The 21,946-nt window shown below is 46.0% G+C and overlaps 1 protein-coding gene across 2 annotated transcripts in view; it reads right to left on the bottom strand.

Annotated features, from left to right (window-relative positions):
- The window catches only part of FHL1 (four and a half LIM domains 1), a 50,876-nt gene extending 29,418 nt beyond the window's left edge, over positions 1 to 21,458 (bottom strand). The window contains exons 1-2 of one of the 2 annotated variants that reach the window (XM_012727265.1): positions 21,366 to 21,458; positions 3,089 to 3,154 (exon numbers count right to left, since the gene is read on the bottom strand). The gene's annotated coding sequence lies outside the window, so the exon portion shown is untranslated. The remainder of the gene's footprint in view (positions 1 to 3,088; positions 3,155 to 21,365) is intronic. The other variant, XM_012727266.1, reaches the window with a different exon arrangement.
- Between the last annotated feature and the right edge of the window lie 488 nt (positions 21,459 to 21,946).

Below are 21,946 nucleotides of genomic sequence, written 5' to 3'. Positions count from 1 at the left end.
TTCAGCATGGCATAATGAACAAGAACTGCATGCATTTAAAGTCCACAATGAGATGATCTGACATGTGTCTACACGGTGAAATGATTCAATGATTCCTAATTTTTGTGACCTTATTTATGTATTCTAGAGTCTTACATATTCTACAATTATAAGATTAGACATTTTAATACCTACTCCATGATTCTTGAGATAGTTATATTTAGCATGTCCTTGTACTTAAAAACATTTTGAAATGAATGCTACAATTGTCTTTTACACTGGCAATGTTATATTCAAAGAAATTAAAGTTTTTAATGTTTCCTGATGCAACTAGAAGTGAACCCAGGTTTACTGAAGATTCAACCCCAAGTAGGTAGAGATTCCTTTTCTTTCTGAGGCCAAAGACAAAAAAAGACTCAGAAGCATGGTTGCCTTTTCCCAGCCTGGCTTTAGGGTAGGGTGCCCATGCTATTCAGAGAGAAGTAGGTTTTCATTCTCACAATGGCACCACCTCAGGCCTTCCCTCAGACCACCTGCTGGAACTGCCCATGCAAGTCTGAGCAGCACTGGGGGGGGGGGACCCTAGGACTCCTCCAGAGTAAGAGGAAGCACCCATACTCCACACACTGCTGACGCTCTCTTCTCAATCAGGAACCATCAGTCCCTCTCCCCTCAACTGTATACTTCAACCCTTTTAATGTACCCATTAAAATGAGCATCACCCTGAATCATGCACCTGAGGCTGAATAACCTGAGGGCTGGAGACAACGCGTGGCCCTAAGTTAGCGACTCAGCGTCATCTACACCTCGGCTGACAGTTCTCACGCCTCTGGGCTGATCTTACAAATGAGTAAAACATCCAGAGCATGGCAACATACCTTGTCCTTCGTGCCAAGGAGACATCAGAGGGTGGTGGAGAGTGTGGCGAATTTCAGTGTTCACGCCCTAGCTAAAGCTACGGCAGCTGTTTGGTGCTGCCCACCAGGAGTGCAGACACAGTGCGGCCACTCTGACAGACCGCAAGAGAAGCTGAAAACACTACGTGTGACTGTGCATAGTGAACAACTGGCAAATCAATGCTAAAGTGAACGTATGTCAGTGATACAAATATTTCAGGGATCTGAAATACATGTTTAGTCGCTGAACAATACTGCCAGTGCCACAGAAACCCACAGGAGCAGCTTATGTCCGTGTCAGGAATTAGGCTGTGTTCAGGTTCTCACAGCAAATCATTCCGTAGCCGAAAGGTGGCCACGTGGAAGCATGTCAAGTTCTTGAATTATAAAGCTCATCTGCGATAAATGTGGGATCATTAAAATAAAGCAAAATATGGTCACGTGGAAACGGCAAAGTCCATTTCCTGAGCTGCTCGATTACTGCAGATGAACTGAGAAAACAGGGCGTGAAATGCACAGTGCCCGTTAGTTTTCACGGGGCCCCAGGCACAGCTGCAGCCCCAGCCGTGACCGCATCCTGGAGCGTGTGCAACTGCTTCTGAGCGGGTGGCGTGCGTCATGGGCTCCTGGAGCAGACCAGAGGGAGAACTGCACCCCTGCGCCCTATTCTACTCAACACTGGGCAGTTAAACAAACAAACAAACAAAACAAAGTAAAAGCAAAAGCAACGTTTAGTTTCCTTGTCTGCAAAGGGAAAGGAATGTAGAGCTTAAAGAACATCAAATCGCTCCGACATTCTCAGATGGGCACATGCAGGGCTGAGTGAACCAGGGAAACAAGGAAGAAAACTCAACGAGACGCAAGTGCATTGCGAGTCCTGAACGTGCGTGACATCAGCCCCATGGATTTCTGTCCCGGTGAAACAGAAGCTGCCACTCTATTTGATGAACTCCCCCAAGAAACTCATTGCTCTTATTGAAAGAACCCAAAAAGGCTGATTTTGGGCAAATGTCTTTGGGATATTCTTAGAATCTCAGAACCACTTGAATTCAAATGCTCATACAGTATCTCGCAATGCTCATCAACATCACAGGTTGCCGGGGTCACCTAGGTCTAGGCCGCACCTCCAGCGAACGTGACGGGAGGATGTTTGCCCTTTGGCCTATCTCCTTAAACGATCTAGACTGCTGGTCCTGGAGCACGAAAATAGGAGCTCTGCAAAGGCACACAATCTCTGCTCTACTACCAGAGGGGCCCACACAGGGGAGGGAGAGGCAAGTGCCATGCCCCTCGGTCCTTGTTTTCTCTCTCTGAGGTGAGGCTGACGGGTTTGTTTGAAGACAGGTCTCTACCATTTGAAAAAAAAAGCCTGGAACCCACCATTTTGGGGAAAGGCTGGGAGTGACAGCGAGGCTGCAGTTTCTCCTGGCCTTGGGGCCAGTTGCGGGTTCCAGGCCCTGAAAGCGTTTCCAAATCCTACGATAACTGATACAACGCATCAGATTTGGGTTAAAAGCGTTGAAAAACCAGCCCCCTTGAAAAATGCTCTTTAAGGTTGACTTTATCTAGGTGTCTGCTTACACATGGTTTAGAATGTGGAGCTGCTGCAAGTAGCTGTAACCTGGGCGACTACTGCCACCTAGTGGGCATCTACCCTAACTGAAATAAAAGGCAACCCCCCCCCCCCACCACCTCACATTTACCCAGACTGCCAGAGCTGGGGAAGGGTGTCAGGAGGGCAGGAAGGCAGGATGCAACCAGACCTCCTGACTAGCTCAGGATGCCCGAGTGAATATTCTTTCTTGCAAACAGCTGTGGACATTAGCCACAGACGGGAGCTGGACACTGACGTGCAAGAACCAGTCTGCTCTCCGGCTGCTCTGAACTTGGGTGCTCGTCAAAAACCACTTTGCTGGTCGCACACACAAGCGGGGTGCTCTGTGGGGTTCCATCAGCGGACAGTGCAGAGGACCTGGCATGAAGATGCCTCCCACTGCTCCTCCCTCCCTGCTGCTTTCCTGCTCCTTCCTGTCCACAGGTGACTTCAGCTCCTCTTTTCCTGCAGGCCCATTGTGCTCGACAATGCCCCTTTTCATGTCCCCAGAGCAAAATAAATATGATTTTGCTTCCCCTTGAAAAGGCCCTCCCCAGAGAGCTAACACTCGAGGTAAGCTCTGAGAATGGTCACACTGGTGAACACGGGCAACACTTACCTCACAAGCTGGATGTGTGGAGAATGGATGTACTCAGCTGGAGGCTGCTGCCGACTTCCGACGTGCCTGAGTCAGGAAAACACGAGAATCAGGAAAACACGAGAATCAAGAGGCAAAGTTACCTGTGCGGCGGAAAAGGTAGAAATCTCAAACACCACAACCCAGAAAGCCAAATTCCTTTAAATTGGCTAAGGACGACACATCCTACTCTGTATTTACAACCCTTCAAGTTCAAGGAACACTGCCAAGATGGCCTGCCTACTTCCCCAAATGTGTTTATCATATAACATGGCACCGGCAGCAGTTCTGGCCCCTCATTATCAGGCTGTATTAGCGCAAACACTCAGCATTGTTAGTGGAGTGAGCTCACAGCCTAGCTGGGTTTTAAATGAACATTTGGCAATCACCCGGGTAATCAAAACAAATGACTCAGTCGTTTAGAATAGATTTATTAGTTGAGCCTCCCCCCCTTAACATCTTTAGACTATTTTGCCACAAGAGGGCTCAGATCCAGACAGAATGTAGAGCACAAGTCACCAGAGGAATATTTAGAGATGTCGCCATGACGATGAGGTATTGTGACTGCTGAAGTTATCACCAATCCGCAACAGGATTAGGATGGAGGCCACGTCAGGCTGGTTGCTGGGGGTTGAGGGGGGACACCACTGCTAGGAAACAGGTGTGCCCTGAGCTCATCGCATCACAAAGCCACCAGGACCCACCTGCTGCCCACGCTGCCTCAGGGGGCATCCCCAAAAGGTCATCCCCAGCATTCAGAAAGGGGAAAGAGCTGCCCAGGGTGAGCCCCCAAGTGTGAACTCCTAAAATTCACACCAAATGCATTTCTCTATCAACTGTGAAATGTACAAGAGCAAATGAAACCTGAGGAAAAGACAGCTCCAGGAGAGGAGGACCCGTCTCCTGACGTGCGTGCTCCCATGTGCGGAACAGTGCTTGGTGCACGGATGTGCAGGTGGCTCTCAGAAGGACCAAGCACGTGGACAGGACCGATGTACACCAAGCATCACCGCCCTCAGGGCCACTCCCACCCTGCCCAGCTGTTTCCGGGCTGACCATGAAGCAGTGGTTACAGATGCAAACAAATGTGCAGTAGGTCGAAACCTAGCAGCCCCCACAGCTGTCTGCTGACTGTGGGGAGGGAGTTCTTGTCTGCCAAGTCCAAAACCCACAGAAAGGCCAATCTGTGCCACAGATGGAGAGCTGACTTCCCACCATGAGTATCTGAAAAGAGCCATTCAAAAGAACACCTTCTGGTCCTCTTCCAACCTACATGCGAGTGGAGACGAGCCTGCCCTAGCCGCCGAATCTTACCTTCGGTTATGTCCCAATGCTTCACACAACTTAAAAGTTACTTGGTGGCTGGGACAGACGTTCTTACTTCTTTTGTTTTTATGTTTTTATTATCATGTTTTTGCATCATTCTTCATTTAGTGCTCCCCATGGACTTCCCCCCACCACTTCTCCCACGTGCCATCCCCAGAGTCTCGTGTGCTCTTCCAGCCCGTTTGATCCTGTTCCCCTCTCCTCCCCTGGAGAATGACGCTGGTTTGTAGTTATTCTTAATTCTATCTGCTTGTTCTAGCAGAACTTCGCAAGTGTGGACATCCAGAAAGGCTTTACTCTCATCTCCCACCACCCACACCCCACTCAGCTTGACTTACAGTTCTAGAAGGTGCCACGCCCTTATGTGCAGCTGTGAGGATGGAGCAGGCACAGTTGTTCACAGCAAAGGTTCCAGGATAGGCTGCCCAGCCAAGTGCTGGCTCCGCCCTATCCTGGCTGTGTCACCCTCAGGACCTCATAATGGTCTCTGACCTCACAAGGGCAGGTGAGGGCAGCGGGGCCAGGGCCCGCAAAGCAGCTAGCCCCAGCCCAGCAAAGGCGTCCACCGAACACCACATCCAGCGCCTGCTACTTCCGTGCAGGCAGAGTGAACACGCTCTCCAACTTGACCCATTTCATCTGTTGCTATGCACATTTGTCCCCAAACATAACCCTCCCGCCTCTGATAATTTAACCCAACTCAGCCCTCCAACCTGTCTGCTGTTCAGTCCAGCCTTAACATGCTCCTTCATTTTACTCACCCTTCTGGAATCGATTTTTCCTGGAGAGGAAAACCATACACCCTGGGCTTTCCCGAAGGAAAGTATCTGGTTCTCTCCTTAAAGACCCAGAAGAGCTTCCTCCCAAAGGCTCCATCCCTATGGCGCCTTCACTGCCTTCTCTGTGCTCCCCAACTCTACAAGTTTAGGCTTTGGGAGACAAAAAGTGTGTGTGGGGGGCAAAGGATGGGAGACAGGGAACAGCTAGAGAACTTGCCTTCTAGCAATCCCACAGAAGGCCGCCCCATCCCCTGATGCCCTCCAGAGGGCAGGAGAGAGAGGCCCAGGGGCCATGCAAGCAGGGGAGAGCCAGCACTGGGGTCCAAGTCTGGGCCCTGGAGCAGGAATCTTGGGCTCATGGTTTATGGTTTCCCCATCCAGACTAGCCCCCAAAGAATGATAAGCACGGACGGCAAGATCTCAAGTGCATGTGTGAGCCCACACCAGCTTCCTGTCGCTGCTGCTGGTGGGTGGTCCTGCTTAACATTTAGCTGGGCCCGGGGCGGGGTGGGGGGCACTGACGGCAGGTAGGTCCATGGCATGCTTTCCAATCCTGTGTGTAACTGTGGCTCCGACCAGACATGAGACACATTGTGTTGATGATATTGCGCAAGAATAATAACAGAACAGCAGCCAAACACGCTGGGTAAGATGTGATGACAGCAAAATAATCCAACAGAAAACACGACACTTTCGGGTCAGTCATGCTTTAAAATAAATCATGTTAATCTCATCCCATCCTGACAGAATTAATAAGTGAAATTAGACAAACCATTATTCCAGAAGCAGCTAGTAGCTATGTTCTAGTGACATTTACCATCCACACTCACTCTCCTTGGGGTTTAACAATAGGATCACGGGATGGACACCGTGACACTATCACTACCAACAGCCACACTTAAACGATCCCCAAATCCCCGATCAGTTGGGTGGGTGGTGCAAAAATCAAATCTCAGACTGCAGCTGTTTGAACGAACCTCAGAGACCAGTTGAATCAATCAAAATGGTTGAGCCCCACAGATTTCATTGTGTCTTTTAAATTCTCTGAATGTGATTGTCATGGTAACCGCTCCCTTCATCACGTCCTTCAGAATATTCTCTCCCACCTAAGTGAACCCCAAATAGCTCCTTAATTAGGCACACTTGTGCTGGCAGCGGGCAGCTTGGACTTCTCCTGAATCTTACTTTTTTCCAAATGCTTACACTGTGATGGCCATGAGAAACCCTGGCATAGCAGTACCCGAAACACATTTTAAAAGCTACCATAAAATGTAATGATAAATATAAATGAGATGGCCACAGGCTGCTTCCTTCATCAGAAGAACTGATAACCTGGTGCTCACTCAGCAAAAATAATTTAGTGGTATGAATACACAGCTTAGATGAAGGATGCCCCATCTTGAAAAAGTTCAATATAATCAAGATCTGCAACATAATCACATCCCAGAATATATTAATTTAGTAAACAAACCCAGAAAGGGTATGGCAGGTACAGAAATACAAACTTTCATTGTGTGGCCTTCCATTTAGTCTGATATATACTCACTACTAGGTTTGGAAGATCAATTATGCCACACAAGTTTTTACGTTAATTTCATATAACAGGATGATAATATTCTTCACCATGTGTAAAGAGGTTTTTATCTTTATTCAGTTTTGGGGAAAAGAAAAGTATCCACTAGATATACCAGGCATTTAAAGCTGGAATTGCTTTAAGATTTTTCTCCTAGATTTTTGAACTTCTTTAAGAAAACAGTAACAAGCACACAGGTTTATTAGCAAACTTATTTAGTGACTCCTTTTTAAATTTTGCATTGGAATATATACAAACCTTCAAAGTACTAAAGTTTCCAAACTAGCAATAAAAAAGTGTCCTTTTTTCTGGATAGGGCACAGTCAATAAACTAAGCTAAGATGAAAGGAGAACAGTGTGCCCACTGTGCCCCCCAATAAACACTGTGCACCCCCACCCCCTAGCCATTTCTGGATGCACATTTAAAGCTTACTTCTGGAGCTGTAGGCGTGGGCTGAAGTGAAAATAAGGATGAGGAAACTGGATCAAAGGGGACAACTGTATGGGGCAGTATCAAATTGGGCTTTTAGCGGTGAACTTAATATATTATATACACATGTTGTTTTTAATGAACACCTGAAACTATTTTTTAAGGACTTATTTATTTGTGCATACAGAACTGAGGTACAGGCCAGAGGTGCAGGAGGCGAGAGGCTTCACCAGAGACAGAGTGGGGAGCAGAACAGGCAGATCTATGAAGTACACTGCTGAGGGGAGCAGAGGGCGGGTCAGGAGAGGTCTGCCACGCCTTATGGATCTCCTCCAGGGCAGGGATCGAACTCATGCTGAGGTGGCTTAAGCTTCGTAGTGCTGTGCTTTAACCTGCTGCGCCACCAAGGAGGGCCCATCTGAAACTATTTTTAAGTAATGCTGCATGATCAAGATGGAATGCACAGTACCAACATCATAAAACACCATGGCACTGCAAATTTGAAAGTTGCTAAGGACAGATCATTACTGTGATGATCATATCATAATGTATACAAATGTAAAATTCTGGGCCTCCCTGGTGGCACAAGGGGTTACGTCTCAGCACCGTGGAGTTATTGCCAGCCACGGTGGCCTGGGTTCGATCCCCGCCAGGGAGGTGACCCCCATGGTGCAGCAGACCTCTCCTGTCTTGCCCGCTGCCCTCTCAGCAGTGTATTTCAGTAATCTGCCTGTTCTGCTCCCAACTCTGGCGCTGGTGAATCCTCTGCCCTACACCCTGACTCTTGTATGCATAAGTAAATAAAATAAATCTTAAAAAAAGTCAAATTAATTAGTATGGTGTATATGCTTGAAACTAAATCATTCAATAACAAAGAATATTTGACTAATTTAAAAATATATGTATTTGCTTTTTAACTAGTGTATTCAAACAGTAAGAATATTCATAAATTGAAAAAGCCAGTACCAGAACTCGGGAAACTAAAATTACCAGGCATGAGGAACAAATGAGAACAATGTAAACAAACAAACCAAATGGCGAAAGCCAGCAGAAAAATGGGGTGGCAAATATTTGCTGAAGTTAAAAGGCAAAACCTTGACATTCTTGTCCTTTGCCCTAATGTTCAAGGATATTTTTGTTTTGTTTTTAAAACACGGAGATTAATGTCCTTTCAATGACTATTGTAACAGTTCCCAAATAAAACAAATGATAAAGTAAAAATTCACTTAATTGACTGATAGGCCTGAGCTGGCTCTTGCCAAGTCTACGACTCTCCCACAACTCCAAGCATTCTTTCCTCAAGAGAAATGGAACTTTTTGTCCCAGCCATCATGACCATAGTAACTTCTTGGCTGACTACCATTCTGTATTTTACATGACTCATTAGACAATACCTGCTCTCCCAATTAGAACTCCTAAATCAAAGCGAGGCGGGACAAAGGCAGAGTACAGGTCTGCCAGGCGAGACAGCGTCAGGGACTCACCAGGGAGCAAGGGCATCCCAGAAATGTGAGCGGCCTCAGAGCCAAAGATGTCCTAATGCCACCCTCTTTCCCACAACCAGCAGCGAAACCTGCCCATCTTCTCTACAAAGCCTCCTTCACGATCCCTCGCTCTTCGCCTCAGCTCCACAACCCGAATTCAGCCCGTTCTCACTGCACACACAGACGACTCCCAGACTGAACTAAAGACACGTCTCTGGTCCTGCCTGCTGCTGTGAACGCTGATTATCCTGTCTTTGCACGGCTGCCAGAATCATGCACCCTCTTCCCCAAACCTTTCTCCTTTGCAGCCTAAGGCCAAATTCCAGGTGGGAAACACAGGCCTTCCAATCAGCCTTGAGCCCACCTGTCGCTGTCCCCACTCAACTCTGCCCTTGAGGCTTGTTACCACTGAAGACTGACAGGTGATGGGGCTCATGTCACCTCCCCTGAGGCAGAGACTCCCAGATGGGCTGGCTGCACCTGGGGCGCCAGAGCAAAGAGTGAGATAAGTGCACCCCTACCCCCAAACCATGAATCTCACCTCAGCCCCAAATATCTACTGCCCGCTGCTGTCAAGGTTGAGAGGGCATCGCATCTCCTAGGGGGAAGGGCAAGCTATTGTAAAACCGGAGGGTGGAGTCCCATCCCCAGCACTGCCGCCTCAGGGGGCCTGGGGTGCGTCAGGCTGAGGAGCAGGCTAGCGAGTCCCAGGATCCTACTGCCACCACCGCCAAGCGCTGGTCCAGTCTTAAGCGGCAGAATCAAGTGCCTGACTGTCACTGTAACTTCATTCAGCAAGGGTGACCTGCCATCTTCTGGAATGCCATTTGGTGTTGTTTCCATTTTAACAGTTTTTACAAACCAATAGGCCAGAGAGCATTTTAGAGATTATCTGGACAGATTACCTTTGGAAAAACTGAAGCCCTACACTGGATGTGATTTGCCCCAGGGTACAGCTGGTCACCTGAAGAACTGGCGTCAGGATTCGAACCTCCTGCCCTCCCCTCCACTCAGTTCCAGACTCTTCCCACCACATCCTCAATGGTTACTACCAGCTTCAACTCCAATGGCCCTTCCTGGCTTGACAGGGGGTCACTCTTGTTTTAAATATTCCCCCAAGGCTCCAGCACACAGAGCAAAAAGGCGCCGGCCGAACACCTGCAGACACTCAGCCTCGAAGGCCGAGACCGGTCTGTGCCTCACGGGCTGCTTCCTTCGCGCTGGCAGTGGGCAGCCCTGCTCCATCAGTGAGCCAGACAGCAACCCTTGGCAGTAGCAGGCACACCACTGCTTTTTGTTACCGGGACAGCCGGAATCATTAAACAACAACAACAAAAAAAAATGACAGGGGTTCCCAAAGTGGAAGGGAGGCGACATTTACAAGGTGACACAGCTCAACTTCAGAAAACAATGAGCAGATGCCCGAAGGTCCTGACATGCCAGTGCAGCAGGGAAAACCCGGTGGCCAGGAAGTCTGGTAGACTTGGGCCAACGACCCCCTCCCCATATTTTTGTGTGCTGAGACCCTCCTTGATCCTTAACAGGAAAGTCCAAATGAATTCCATGAACAGGAGTGACGGCATGGAGCGGGGGAGACGAAGAAGAGCAGGGCAGCAAAGGGTGGGGGGGCTGAGGCCCCACACCCACGCCATGTGCCATGGCTACTGTGCCTGCCCAGGCCTTGCAGGAGCAGCCAGCACCTTCACCAGGAGGAGTGATGGTGCTGCCACTCGCTATGATGCTGCCTGTCTCCACCTGTCATGCAAATACTTCCTGACTTGGCCAGACCATTACTTCTGCCATCTGTGCCGCGGACAGGAGCTGTGTGGACAACCCATCAGCGGCGGAACTTGGTGCCCACTGCGAAGGTGGCCGCAGGCGTGCACTGGCCATGCCGCCACTACACAGGGTAACCTGCAACCTTGGCAACTGAACTGGAATCCCCAACGTTTCTCATGCATTGTGACCAAAGGGAGAAGTTATTTCTGTCCTCTCTTTACCTTTGCCTTTGTTGAAATCTGCTGCTTGTAACAGAGGTGGGACCACACAAATAGTCAATCAGGCAAGCAGTCAAGTCTAGAAAGAACTGCTTAGGACTGTCTAGTTATGAGTGTAGCGACCATGTACTACAGGTCCACGAAAATGGTTACTGATACAGAAACTAATCTCAGTAGTAAGTTAAAGAGGTGAACTCTATAACCACCTATAACCAACTCCTTCTGCCCCGCCCCCTTTCATTAGTATTTTTCCAGTTAACTGTATGAAAGTTTTCAGCCTGGGGCTAATCACAACACACATTCCAGAACACCCACACCCTCAAGACAGCCATTCCTGACCGCCGGCCCCATGCATGGACTCACTTTTGATGCCTTGCCGCTGTTTTCCTTCCAGGGCTTTAACATCACCACCTTTGCCTCCCTTCTTGGCCTCAGTGTCTCCCTGAGACCCCATCCCCCACACCCACTTTCCGCCCCCACCACAGAATTCTGCTTTCATAGCCAACTCAAGACACACATCCACTTGCTCCTCTTCCTCACCCAGTTTCAACATATGAAACCACACCCATGACGACTGACTCCTTTTCCTGTGGGCTGCCATGATGACTTTTAAAGACTGACCCTTTTCCCATGAGTTGACCGCAAAGCAGGGCACAGTGAAAACTGCACAGGGCTTGTTGTCAGGCTGCCCCTCCGGAGGCCTCGAGCAGACTCAAGGGACGGCACCCTCACCTGGGCACTGGCTTAAAGAGCTGCCCCACTGTCTCTGCTGCTCGTGACGCCACACATCCAAGGGCCAAAAGAGGGTTCACAGCCTTGTAGGTGAGGCAATGTGTCAAGTCTGGGGCTCGCTCCACCACAGAGACTGCTTGAGGCGCCAGTGCTGGTGCACAAAGACCTAGCCAACACTCGCAGTGACCTGTGGCCAACTAACTCGTGTGCGACCAGACATGGGCTAGCGGGCGTGGGCGGCTCCTGGCAGGTCCCTTTCACTTTTCAGAGGGCGTTTTCATGCAAGGAGAAGTACTTCTCTTATTTCACGGTTTTGTTTTTTTTTTACTATACTTAGCACTGCATAAATACAATAAATTAATGCTCAAATGTGACTGGTGTATTATTTGTATTTCCAATCCCAGATTACAAGGGCTTTCCTTTCAATTAGATATTTTTGGAGTAGTTTTGGTTTACGGGAAAATTGGGTGGAAAGTAGTTTCCACCCACCTCCTCAACACCCACTTCCTCCACTCACCTGTATTAGCAACATCTGGCAAGACTGCAGTGTATTTCTTTACAGTTGATGAGCCCACACCAGTACATCAATGTTAACTGAAGTCCAGTGTATATTAGGGCTCTTTCCTTGTACTGTGAATCCTACTCGTTTTCACAAATGTTGGCTTTTTTTTTTAAGTAAATGTACTTTATAGTACATTGTGACAATCTGTCACCTCACCTCAAGACGACTGGAATTGTTTTAGCTTACTTAGTATAACGGAAGCTTCACAGAAACATTATCATACAAATCATTCATTTCTGTAAACTGTTTGTGGTTTCAAAGCCCTGCAAACATCTCACAGCTTCCCAACCTCCAGCGGGGCTCCGAACTTGAAAGGAGTCAGAAGGGATTATTGGACCACAAAACAAAAAGTGAAAAGAACAGTCTCCAAGATGATATCTGACATATTGTGAAATTAAGTCTGCGGATGACTTGGTCTGGGGATGCTTGTAAAAACAGCTTTGTCATGACTGTAGCAGAGCAGTGTAAGAGAAGTAGCATCAGAAGACACAAAAGACCAGGAAGAAAATCGGAGAAGGGAGAAACAGTAGAAATCAGGAGTGACGGGTGGAGATGACACAGAAACAGAGCAACGGCAATGGAAGACGGCCAGGCAGACAGAAAAAACAGTGACACGAATGTTTTGAGGGGGTGAGTGAGAAAGACAAACTTCATCTCAATTCTATCCTCTTAAACTGCCTATCTGCTAATCTTCAGTTTACTGAATATACTGATTAAAAACAGGCTCTTGCCTACGTGCGTGAAGGTGGCATGCCTTCTAGCCAGACAATTCCCTCTGAAACCTGTTTCAAACCTCCTGGAAGATTTAAGGCAGTAGCTGGAGGTGTACGTATCCAGGCACTCCTCACTTTTTGAAGGTTCATGTTTCACTACTTCCCTTTTACAAAAGATATGCACGCGCGTATTGGTTTTTACGAATCCCAAGACATCCAAAGGTGCTCCCCTTTTACAACAAAACGTGCCAAGTGAGTCCAGCGTCGTTTTCGCAGTGCCGGTACTGGATCGTGGAATTCCTGCTTGTACCCGATGTCAGTGTGATCACAGGCTTCTCACGTTCCTCGTCAAGACTTGGTAGGTTGTTTGGGGTCTGCTGATGCTCAGAAAGTTTTCCATATAAGCAAATGGTAACGTGTTTTTTGTTTTAGGTCATTTTGCAAACAGTTTCATAGGAATGTTTAACTTCTGAATGGGGGTGGGAAGGGAAAACCAGTAGACAGATAGGAAAATATTCTCAACTTTTCAGCTTTACTCTAGGAATAAGTGTGAATCAAAATTTGAAGTAGTTTATTTGTTCTGTTCTTCTAGGGAGGGTGTTTGACACCTCACTGTAACTCCTTTAGAAAAACAAACTGCTTTTCCACGTTATCAGAATTCTACTTCTGCCTGTAATTTCAGTCTAGGTATGTAGTGAGACTAACAAAGATACTGTAGTTGACTTGCAGGCAGAATTCTCAAGTCCTGTGCTCACCTTTAGATAACCAGGAGAAGATTCTAGGAAATCAAACCTAGACTCTCTCTGTAATTTTGTCTTAAACAGAGAAGAAAATTGTGTTTTGGATATAAATCTGGTCTTTGGGTAGAGGACTTGCAAGTGTTCAAATCTAAATTTAGGAAGTGGCTCACACACAAAAGCAGAGCTGTGGTTGCCTGGGGATGGAGGCAGAGGGAAGAATGCCTCCAACTTGGGGGGACGATAAAAATACTCTACATTCAGACTGCGGTAGTGCGTTCACGAGTATATATACATCTGTCAAGACTCATTAAACGGTGTGCCCTAAATGGATGCACCTTATTGTACCTAAATGGTACTCAATGAAGTGGATAGTAAACATATTGATCTTGGTAATCATTCCACAATGTATGCGTCTATCAAATTATCGTGGTGTGCACTTTAAATGTATACAATTGTATTTGTCAACTGTCCCTTAGTAAATTGAAAGGGGAGATGATATTTAAAAGCTACTTCTAACAAAGCCACTCTATCTACAGACACAAGTATAATCTTTCACCTCCTCAAATTACTTTGGCTGTTTGCTTTCTTTTCTTTCCTTAGTGTGGTTAGGTGTACTTACTACACTGGAAAATTCCTTCCCTTTTTAACAGACAGTTTCTTCTGGCCTCCAAGGGAAATGAAATAGACCTATGATTGGAAAACTTGAATTGACTCTGGCATCTGGAGATGTAGCATCTTTGACAAAGTGCCTAAAAGGTCTCCAGAGTTTCTAGAAGCTTTGTGGCCAAGGATTTCCTCTATCGTTTTTAAGTATTTGGAACAATTATTTATCAGGTATTTCTTGGAAACTGTCGAAAATAGAAACACTACTCAGCTAATTGAAATAAAAATTCTTGAGTTTCTAATTCATGTGCGTGTGTCTGTCTTCTCTAGTCTCTGGGAAACTGGGGGTACACCTGCTAGCTCAGTTTGTCTAACCTCGTGGAAATGCCAACGATGACCCCTATAGGCAGGCCTCACAGGCAAGAAGGGTGTGCAAGACAACACCTGCAGAGTTCACTGAAAAAACACTCCTAATGTCTGCCTGGTAAGTCAGGCATCTCAGATCTGACAGGTGTCATGCAGTCTCATTCCTGTGCTAAAAGTGAAAGTGGGTGTGAAGACAATCCGAGTGGAAATTGAATTCTGCATCATCCTCATTAAAACCCCTCGATGAGAACACCCCCAGATGCCCAGCTATCACTTTAGTATAGAAGGGTACACTAAAATCCTGCATGTGGTGGTTACAAATTCTTGTGATTACAGTATTTATGGCATATTATTGGCTTGGGATTTATGGAAGATCCAGAGAGTTTTTAGTGCGGGCAAATCAAATGTAAATTCCAAAAGCAGCCAAGAGGGGAGAACAAAGACTTATTTTGATTGTCCATTTTTTGTCCCCGAGGTTTCAATGTATCTTCAATCTGAACAGTTTTGTAATTAGAGTAGTTAAAAATGAAGTACAAGTGAATGTCAGTGGTTTAAATACAGAGGAAATCCCATTTTCTGCAGAGGACTAGTGTTCTACAGGAAGCTAGGAAGAGTTGGCTGCTTACTGACAATGCACATATTCATTAGCAGGCAATGATGAGGAACAGGAGCAAAATAACTTAAAAACACATCCCTAGGCAAGGGTACAATTTTCTCATTTGTTCACATAGTAAGCCGTTGGCAATGAGTATCCAGATTAATTATTTCACATAGCTTCACACATGGCTGGGGCCCTGGCTACCGAGAAGGGACGCTTTTGAGCCCACAGTTCACACGCACATGCAGCCCACGTCACCACTGTCTGTCTTTTGCTTAATTCTATTCTATCAGGGACATTTCTGTCTCAAGTGGCACCAGCTCTGTTCACCCCACACTTGCTTGGGACAGCAATTTCCCTGGGCAACCTCAGCTGAGAAACAGGTCCGGTCCAGTCCAGTCCAGGTTGGGATAACTGTCACAGTGACACTGGGAGCAGGAAGATGCACTGGCAGATGACTATGATGGTGCAGTTATGTGGAGAGTCCAGAAGAAGGAAAGTGGGCAGTCAGATGGACTGCAAAAGTCAGCAGAGTGAAACATACCCACACAAAGGAGACAGAGAGAGCGACCCACACAGCTACGGAAAGGAAGGAAGAGGGGTGGGAAGAAAAGGAGGAAAGTCTAAGAACGCATTTTTAATAGCATCAGGTTAAAACAAACATGTTAATGAAGCCAGCATTTGCTGCAATTTGTTAACTTCCTAAATGCACAGGCAATAGGCAAAATTTCATTCTCACTGTTTTAACAGACATCTCATTTTATAAAGGAAAGAAACCCTCACACAGCAATTGCCCTAAGTGTGGTCTTCCAGGGTCTCGGGTCACTTTTTATTTCTGTAACTTCAGTCATGTGCCACTTAACCACAGGGACAGGGTCTGAATGCTGCATCCCTGGGCCATTTCCTATATGTGCCAACATCGTGGAATTACAGAGAACCAGCTGGCCCGGCAGACCACACTCCAGGGTTCTACACAGGCGCCAGTGCCCAAGCAGCTCACAGTTGATCAGTTTGCTGGTACTTGGTACTAGGCCCGTAAGCCAGGGGAGAGTAACTTTTGCTCGATGCAGCAAAGAGGTCGCCCTTCACGAATGTCCAATCCTAATACAGCAAATAATACGGAAAATGCCTGGACTACTCACAACTGCCTTGGTAAGTTTCTGAAAGCAGGAAACACGTGGCCTCCTTGGTTGCCTCCTCTAGTTACTGTGCTTGCATCGCAAGGGCTTGTTCTTCTGGGGGACAGGCCAGCTAAAGGTTTCTGACTGTGAAGCCAAACCTTCAACCCGGACCTTTGCCATCAACATGTCTATGACTTGAGACTAGAGGCTTCACCCCTTTGAGTCTTAGTTTCCTCATCTGTAACACACAGTACAGCGGGTGGGAACTGATAACACAGCAGCTCTATCACTCAAGTTGGAGAAGGAGAAATCTTACAGTTCTGAGAGGTGGCCACAGGCTAGCTCGCTAATCCCCTGGCATTTCCTTCCTGCTCACCATGATGTCTTCTCAAGGGATGCAGCAGTAATTCTGAAAATCTGCGCTAGTTTCCAAATAATAACTTAGACTGCATTTATACGTAGGCATTATTGCAACAGATTTGAACCCACCATTAATAAAAAATACAGGGCTTCCCTGGTGACACAAGGGGTTAAATCAAAGGACTGTGAAGCTATGGCCAGCCACTGCAGCACCAGTTTGATCCCCGGCCAGGGAGCTGACCTGCAGCAGACCTCTCCTGTCTCCCCGTTGCTCCCCTCAGCAGAGGATTTCAGTCGATCTGCCTGTTCTGCTCCCCACTCTGTCTCTGGGAAATCCTCCCCACCCCTTGCCCTATGAGGCTCTTGTATGTATAAATAAATAAATCTTTAAAAAATTCAAAATATTGAAACTAATTTCTGGGTAGAGGATTACAATTGGTTTTTCTTTTCTGTATTTTCTGAACTTTCCTATAATGTAAATGTACCAGTTATCATTCAAAAATTGTATTTTCAAAAGGATAAGTACATTCTTGCAAGTTTTATCAGCTCTCTCAAAGTCGACTCTAAATCACTGTGAGGGGTGGATACAGTTGGCAGTATCACCATACACTTCTATATACAGTGGCTGATTACCCAAGCAGTGGATTGCTGGAGTCAGAATTAGGACATTATTATTATAATCAGAATCTGTAGCTCACAGTCCTGTGTGGAAATCAAAACATGCATTTTATCTAAATAACAGCTCATTCCCTCTCCCCCCAACCCAGGCATCCTGGCCCTTGAGAATCATGGTTAAAATTCCTTTCCAATTTAGAGTAAATGAAATGAAACATGAGGTCCTCCTTTTGCCCACACACACACACAAAAAAAAAAAAACCCTGCTTGCCAGACAAAATATGACTTTTATTGGACTGTTTTTTATTTTCCCTCTTTTTATGCTTTACAACACAACACATCAAATGTTAAGATAAATATTTAGCTGTCAAAACAAAATACATCCCCCCATATAGAAAACACAAGTATGAATTTGACGACGTTATAAAAACAACTTCCATAAGCAAGCACAATTGTTTAAATTGTGGAACAGGATGACACAACTAAAGGCTCATGCTGCAAGTTCCAGATGACAGTCCTAAGAAAGCTAGGTGGCCCACTGAAAAGCTATAAACACAGTTTCGCGGTTACCAAAACACTGTTTGAAAAACTCAAGTTAAGACAGAAAAGCAAGTTCTCCAAAGTGACACAGTCTCAATGTGGGCAGGTCCCTGAAACAAACCCACACCAAACTGCACTCTCACCAACAAAGGAAGGTGCAGTAACTCACCTTCCATTCTCTCACTGAAGGTAACCCCATCTTCTAGCAGAGGAAGGGATAGGGCCTGTTTTCTGTCTAGAACTAGTTACTCTCCTCTCTGTAGCAAACTCTACTAACTCACTGCCTTCCTCCACCCCAAGCTTTAGACACAGTGGCTTAATGGTGGAAATTAAGTTCAAATTCCAATTAGTTGTGCAATCTTAAACAAGTTACTGAACTAACCTCATCTGTAAAATGTGGATCAGAATTACTTCACAGAGCTGCTGTGAGGCTGAAATCACACAGTGTGTTTAAGTTCAAACTTTTTGAACTTTTTAGAACTATATAGCGGGCCCTTCAGGTAATGTCCATTCCCTTTATCCTGGTCACTTACTCCAAGCAGGTGCAGACTTAATGCTCTTGGTTGTAATGACTGTCTGGCTAGTTCAATAGCATACAGATTCATTTTAACTTTGTTAGGCAAGGTTTTTGACTGGAGCATGCCACAAGGGAGACTGATGCCATTAAATTGCAAACTGAACTTCTGAGCATTAACACGATCTTAATTTTGAGCATTTTCCCAACCCCGGCCAGCCTTGAGACACAGCACAAGTTACTTCTCTGAGCCTGGGGTCTTCATCTATAAAATTAAGAGACTTCATGATGGACACAGGTGCCTGGCACCGAATAAGTACCAGAAATGGTGTCTTTTTCTGTCTTTTCATTATTTGGGTCAATGTATAGGGACTAGTCACTTTTAAGACTAATAAAGTGAACTCAGCCAACCACTTGGTCACCTCCAGACAGTGTTATTGTTCTCAACTGCCTTAAAGGTACATTTTACTGCACCATGGAGAGGAAATTACATCACCCTCAGCACCACTGACATTTGGGGTTGGATAATTTTTTGTAGCCTTGTGTAAGGTTAAAGAATGTTTAAGCAGTGCCCCTGGTCTCTACCCAACAGACACCATTAGCCTGCTGTACTCCAAGTGGTGACAACCAAAAGTGTCTGCAGACGTGACTGGATATCCCCTGAGGGACAAAATCACGCCCTTCAAAACCACTCTCTAGCACTCTCCACAGACCAGAATTCTCAAAGTTCTCTGCAGGTAGCCCTCCAACAGAGGTAGTTTGTTCCCTGTCCCAAGTCAGCACAACCCACGCTTCTGGATGTCATGGCTTCTCACTACTCTATCCAGTGATTTGACAAGCTGAGTACCAAGAACTCTGCTATGTCCTATTACTTCACAACGATAAAGGCCATGGGCTTTAAGATGACTGATGTTTTTGCCCTAAATGAAGAAGTGGGTCTTAGTTGGGAAGATGAGCTAGAATTTGTGCAGTGAATAATTCCCAGGAAAGAAATGCCCCTGAAGTGAGCACGCTGAAGCAGGTTTAATGCACATAAAGTACCAGGTTAAGGTCCAAAGACTGGACTCATGCCTAATTATCCACTAGTTTTCATTTTTCATCACCAACTACACCACAACGCAGGAGCCATTTCTCGCTGGCTGTCTATCTCTGCACCCAGCACAGAAGCTGGTAACTCAGTAAATGTTTGTTGAATAAAATGGTCGCATATTTTGCTTAATTAAGTGAGCCCTTGATGAGATAAAAGAGAGAAAGAGGAGGGGGGGAGGGACATTCTTTGCTCTGGTCCAACGGGAGCTGAAAGAAAAGATCTTTTACGAGAAAATAATTAGTCTACTCCTTTTTACCCCTAATCCAAACAACTGGAAAGTTCAATTAACCACCAAAAAAGTAAAAAAGAAAAAGAAAAGAAATGCTGTAGGCAAAAGTTGGGGAAAGCAGCAAAACAGATAAGGCCTAAAGTTCAAGCAGGAATGAACATTTGTTCAACTCCCACAAAGTTATAAAAGCCAAGTTGCTGGCACCAGAGGGAAGAGAGAGGGGTGCCAGCAAGGGACCCCTCGAGGGCAAGAAAGGGACCAGTCCCAGCAGCTAAGCTTCACCAAACTGTTATTATTTTTTTAATGTCAAAACTTGAGTGATGAGGGTCAATTTCTTACAGAAAAGCTTGATCTGCAAATTAATTTTCAAACAAACGTCAGGAAAGTCTTAAGGAATATTTAAGAGCTATCTGATCATATTTCTGTTATCTTTTGAAATCCTTCATCTTTCTCTCCCCCTTCAGTCCCACAAAGCAAACAACAGGTTCCCCAAAAGCCCAGTGACACTCCATTTGCGCCTTTTGTCTAGAGAAACTTAAAGCCCCACCAGCCATTAGCAAGTCTGAAAGAGTTGACCAGTGTCAGCAATCTCTAAGAGAAAAAACAATGAGTTGCAAATCGCAGTTTAAAATGTACTATTTTCTGATAGTTGCTGGTTTACAGAATTCGTACCACCTTCACACTGTAAAAGGTGCATCCAGGAGTGTTTATTAAACCATGTTTATTTAAATGCATTTTAGTTAATCCTTCAGGCCCCAAATCTCTATTTCAAATTAAACATTTTCAGTAAACAAACAATTATCTTATTTAAGTGGTCCATTAGTTTGACACATTATTAAATTAGCTCCAAATGCACTGAAAGCATAGGAGAAATTTTATCAATGAAAGGGTTACACGATTTTTAAAATTTCACTCAAAAATCTAGACTTGATTAAAAAAAAAAACACTTTGCCAAAGATTCACAATACGAATGGTAGCTTAGAATTTCAAAAACCATCTCTGGCTAAAGAATCTATAGGGTAGTCTTACTATATATTTATAGTGAGGTGGTTTGCACAAACCAAGGCCTGTCTGACCAATTTCCTGCTACATAAAGATTATACTTACTCTTTAAAAAGTTAAATAAGCATTTTTAAAGACTGAAGGTAAAGACTAGATTGGAACCTTATGCAACCACAATGGGAAAGCGCTATACAGTCTCACCACATTAAAGGACTTTGCCTTGTTAATATGTGTTCTTAAAACAAATGTGAGCATGAGTTTCCAAAGGCAAATTTACCATCCCAGAAGCCCTTGCTACTTCAGTGTAAAGAATGGGGAGGACTTTGTTCCTGAAGATGAGCTGGAGAGGGAAAGGTTCCGCAAAATTCCAGAGGGGCCATCATTTAAACTTAGGCTATTCTGCAAATCGTCACATTTTCAAGGAACAACATAAAATTTACATTAAAACTGTCTTAATCAAGATAACGAAAAAAAATTACTCCTCCTGCTTCATAAGCTTGCTATAGATTTGATAACCCAGGGAAGAATTACAGGCAATTACAAAATGATGGCCCCAATTAGGCATACTGGATCTATTCCAAATGCAAACCAAAGGGGGCTCAGATAATCTCGAAGGAATAACTTAATGAATATAGGGATGTCAGTAAAGGCATCCTCTGATTCTTTCTACCCCGCTGAAAGCCAAGCGAAACGCTACACAACGTATCTCTAGCCCTTCAGGAAATTCAAAATCCAAACCTTGGAGTCCCTTTAATAAACCGTGTTCTCTTCCTTTCCCCAGGGGTCTCCCTGGTACAGGGTTTTTATTGTAAAGGGCAATCAAAACAAACCCGAGAAACTCGCGCAGTCCCCAAAGCAGAAAATAATAGAGCACTGAACACGCACCAGTCTCTGCTTGCAAATTTTTAAATCTCTACCTAGTCCTGGGCGGTTGGGAAGAGGCCGGCAGGCGTGGGAGAGAAAAAGAAACTTCGAAAGCAGAAATCGCTCTCTCAGAGCCTAGGAACAGACGGCACCTTGTAGGGATTTCCACGCTTCTTGAGACGGAAAGGTCACACCCTGCAGTTTTAAAAATCCACCTCCTGAGGCTCAACCCACGTGACGGAACCTTCCACTTGCTTCTCTAGGTTCCACGCAGGAGCTGAAATACCCCCTCTCCCCACCCCCACTCGCCATCCCTGTACAGCGAAGAATCACAGCGGACCCTCCCCCTCCTCCTCATTCTGCCTGCACCCCACCCCCACCGCTCTCACCCCGCCCCCCCCGCAGCATCCCCTTCGAGAACAGCCCAGCGAGCCCCTTCACCTCCACGCGCTCGCGCCCCACACCCCCATTCCTCGTGGAGCGAAGAAAGGTCTCCCCCACTCGTTCCTCAATCCCCCGCCATCCTCGCAGAGAAAACCCAGGGACGCCCCCCCACCTCAGCTTCACCAGCTCCCCTAACTCCCCCTCCCCGCGAAAATCGA

The sequence above is a fragment of the Condylura cristata genome, unplaced genomic scaffold (genome assembly GCF_000260355.1).
Source record: "Condylura cristata isolate star-nosed mole 26May11 unplaced genomic scaffold, ConCri1.0 scaffold00019, whole genome shotgun sequence".
NCBI classification, from domain to species: Eukaryota; Metazoa; Chordata; class Mammalia; order Eulipotyphla; family Talpidae; genus Condylura; species Condylura cristata.
This window is presented reverse-complemented; position numbering and strand designations above follow the sequence as displayed.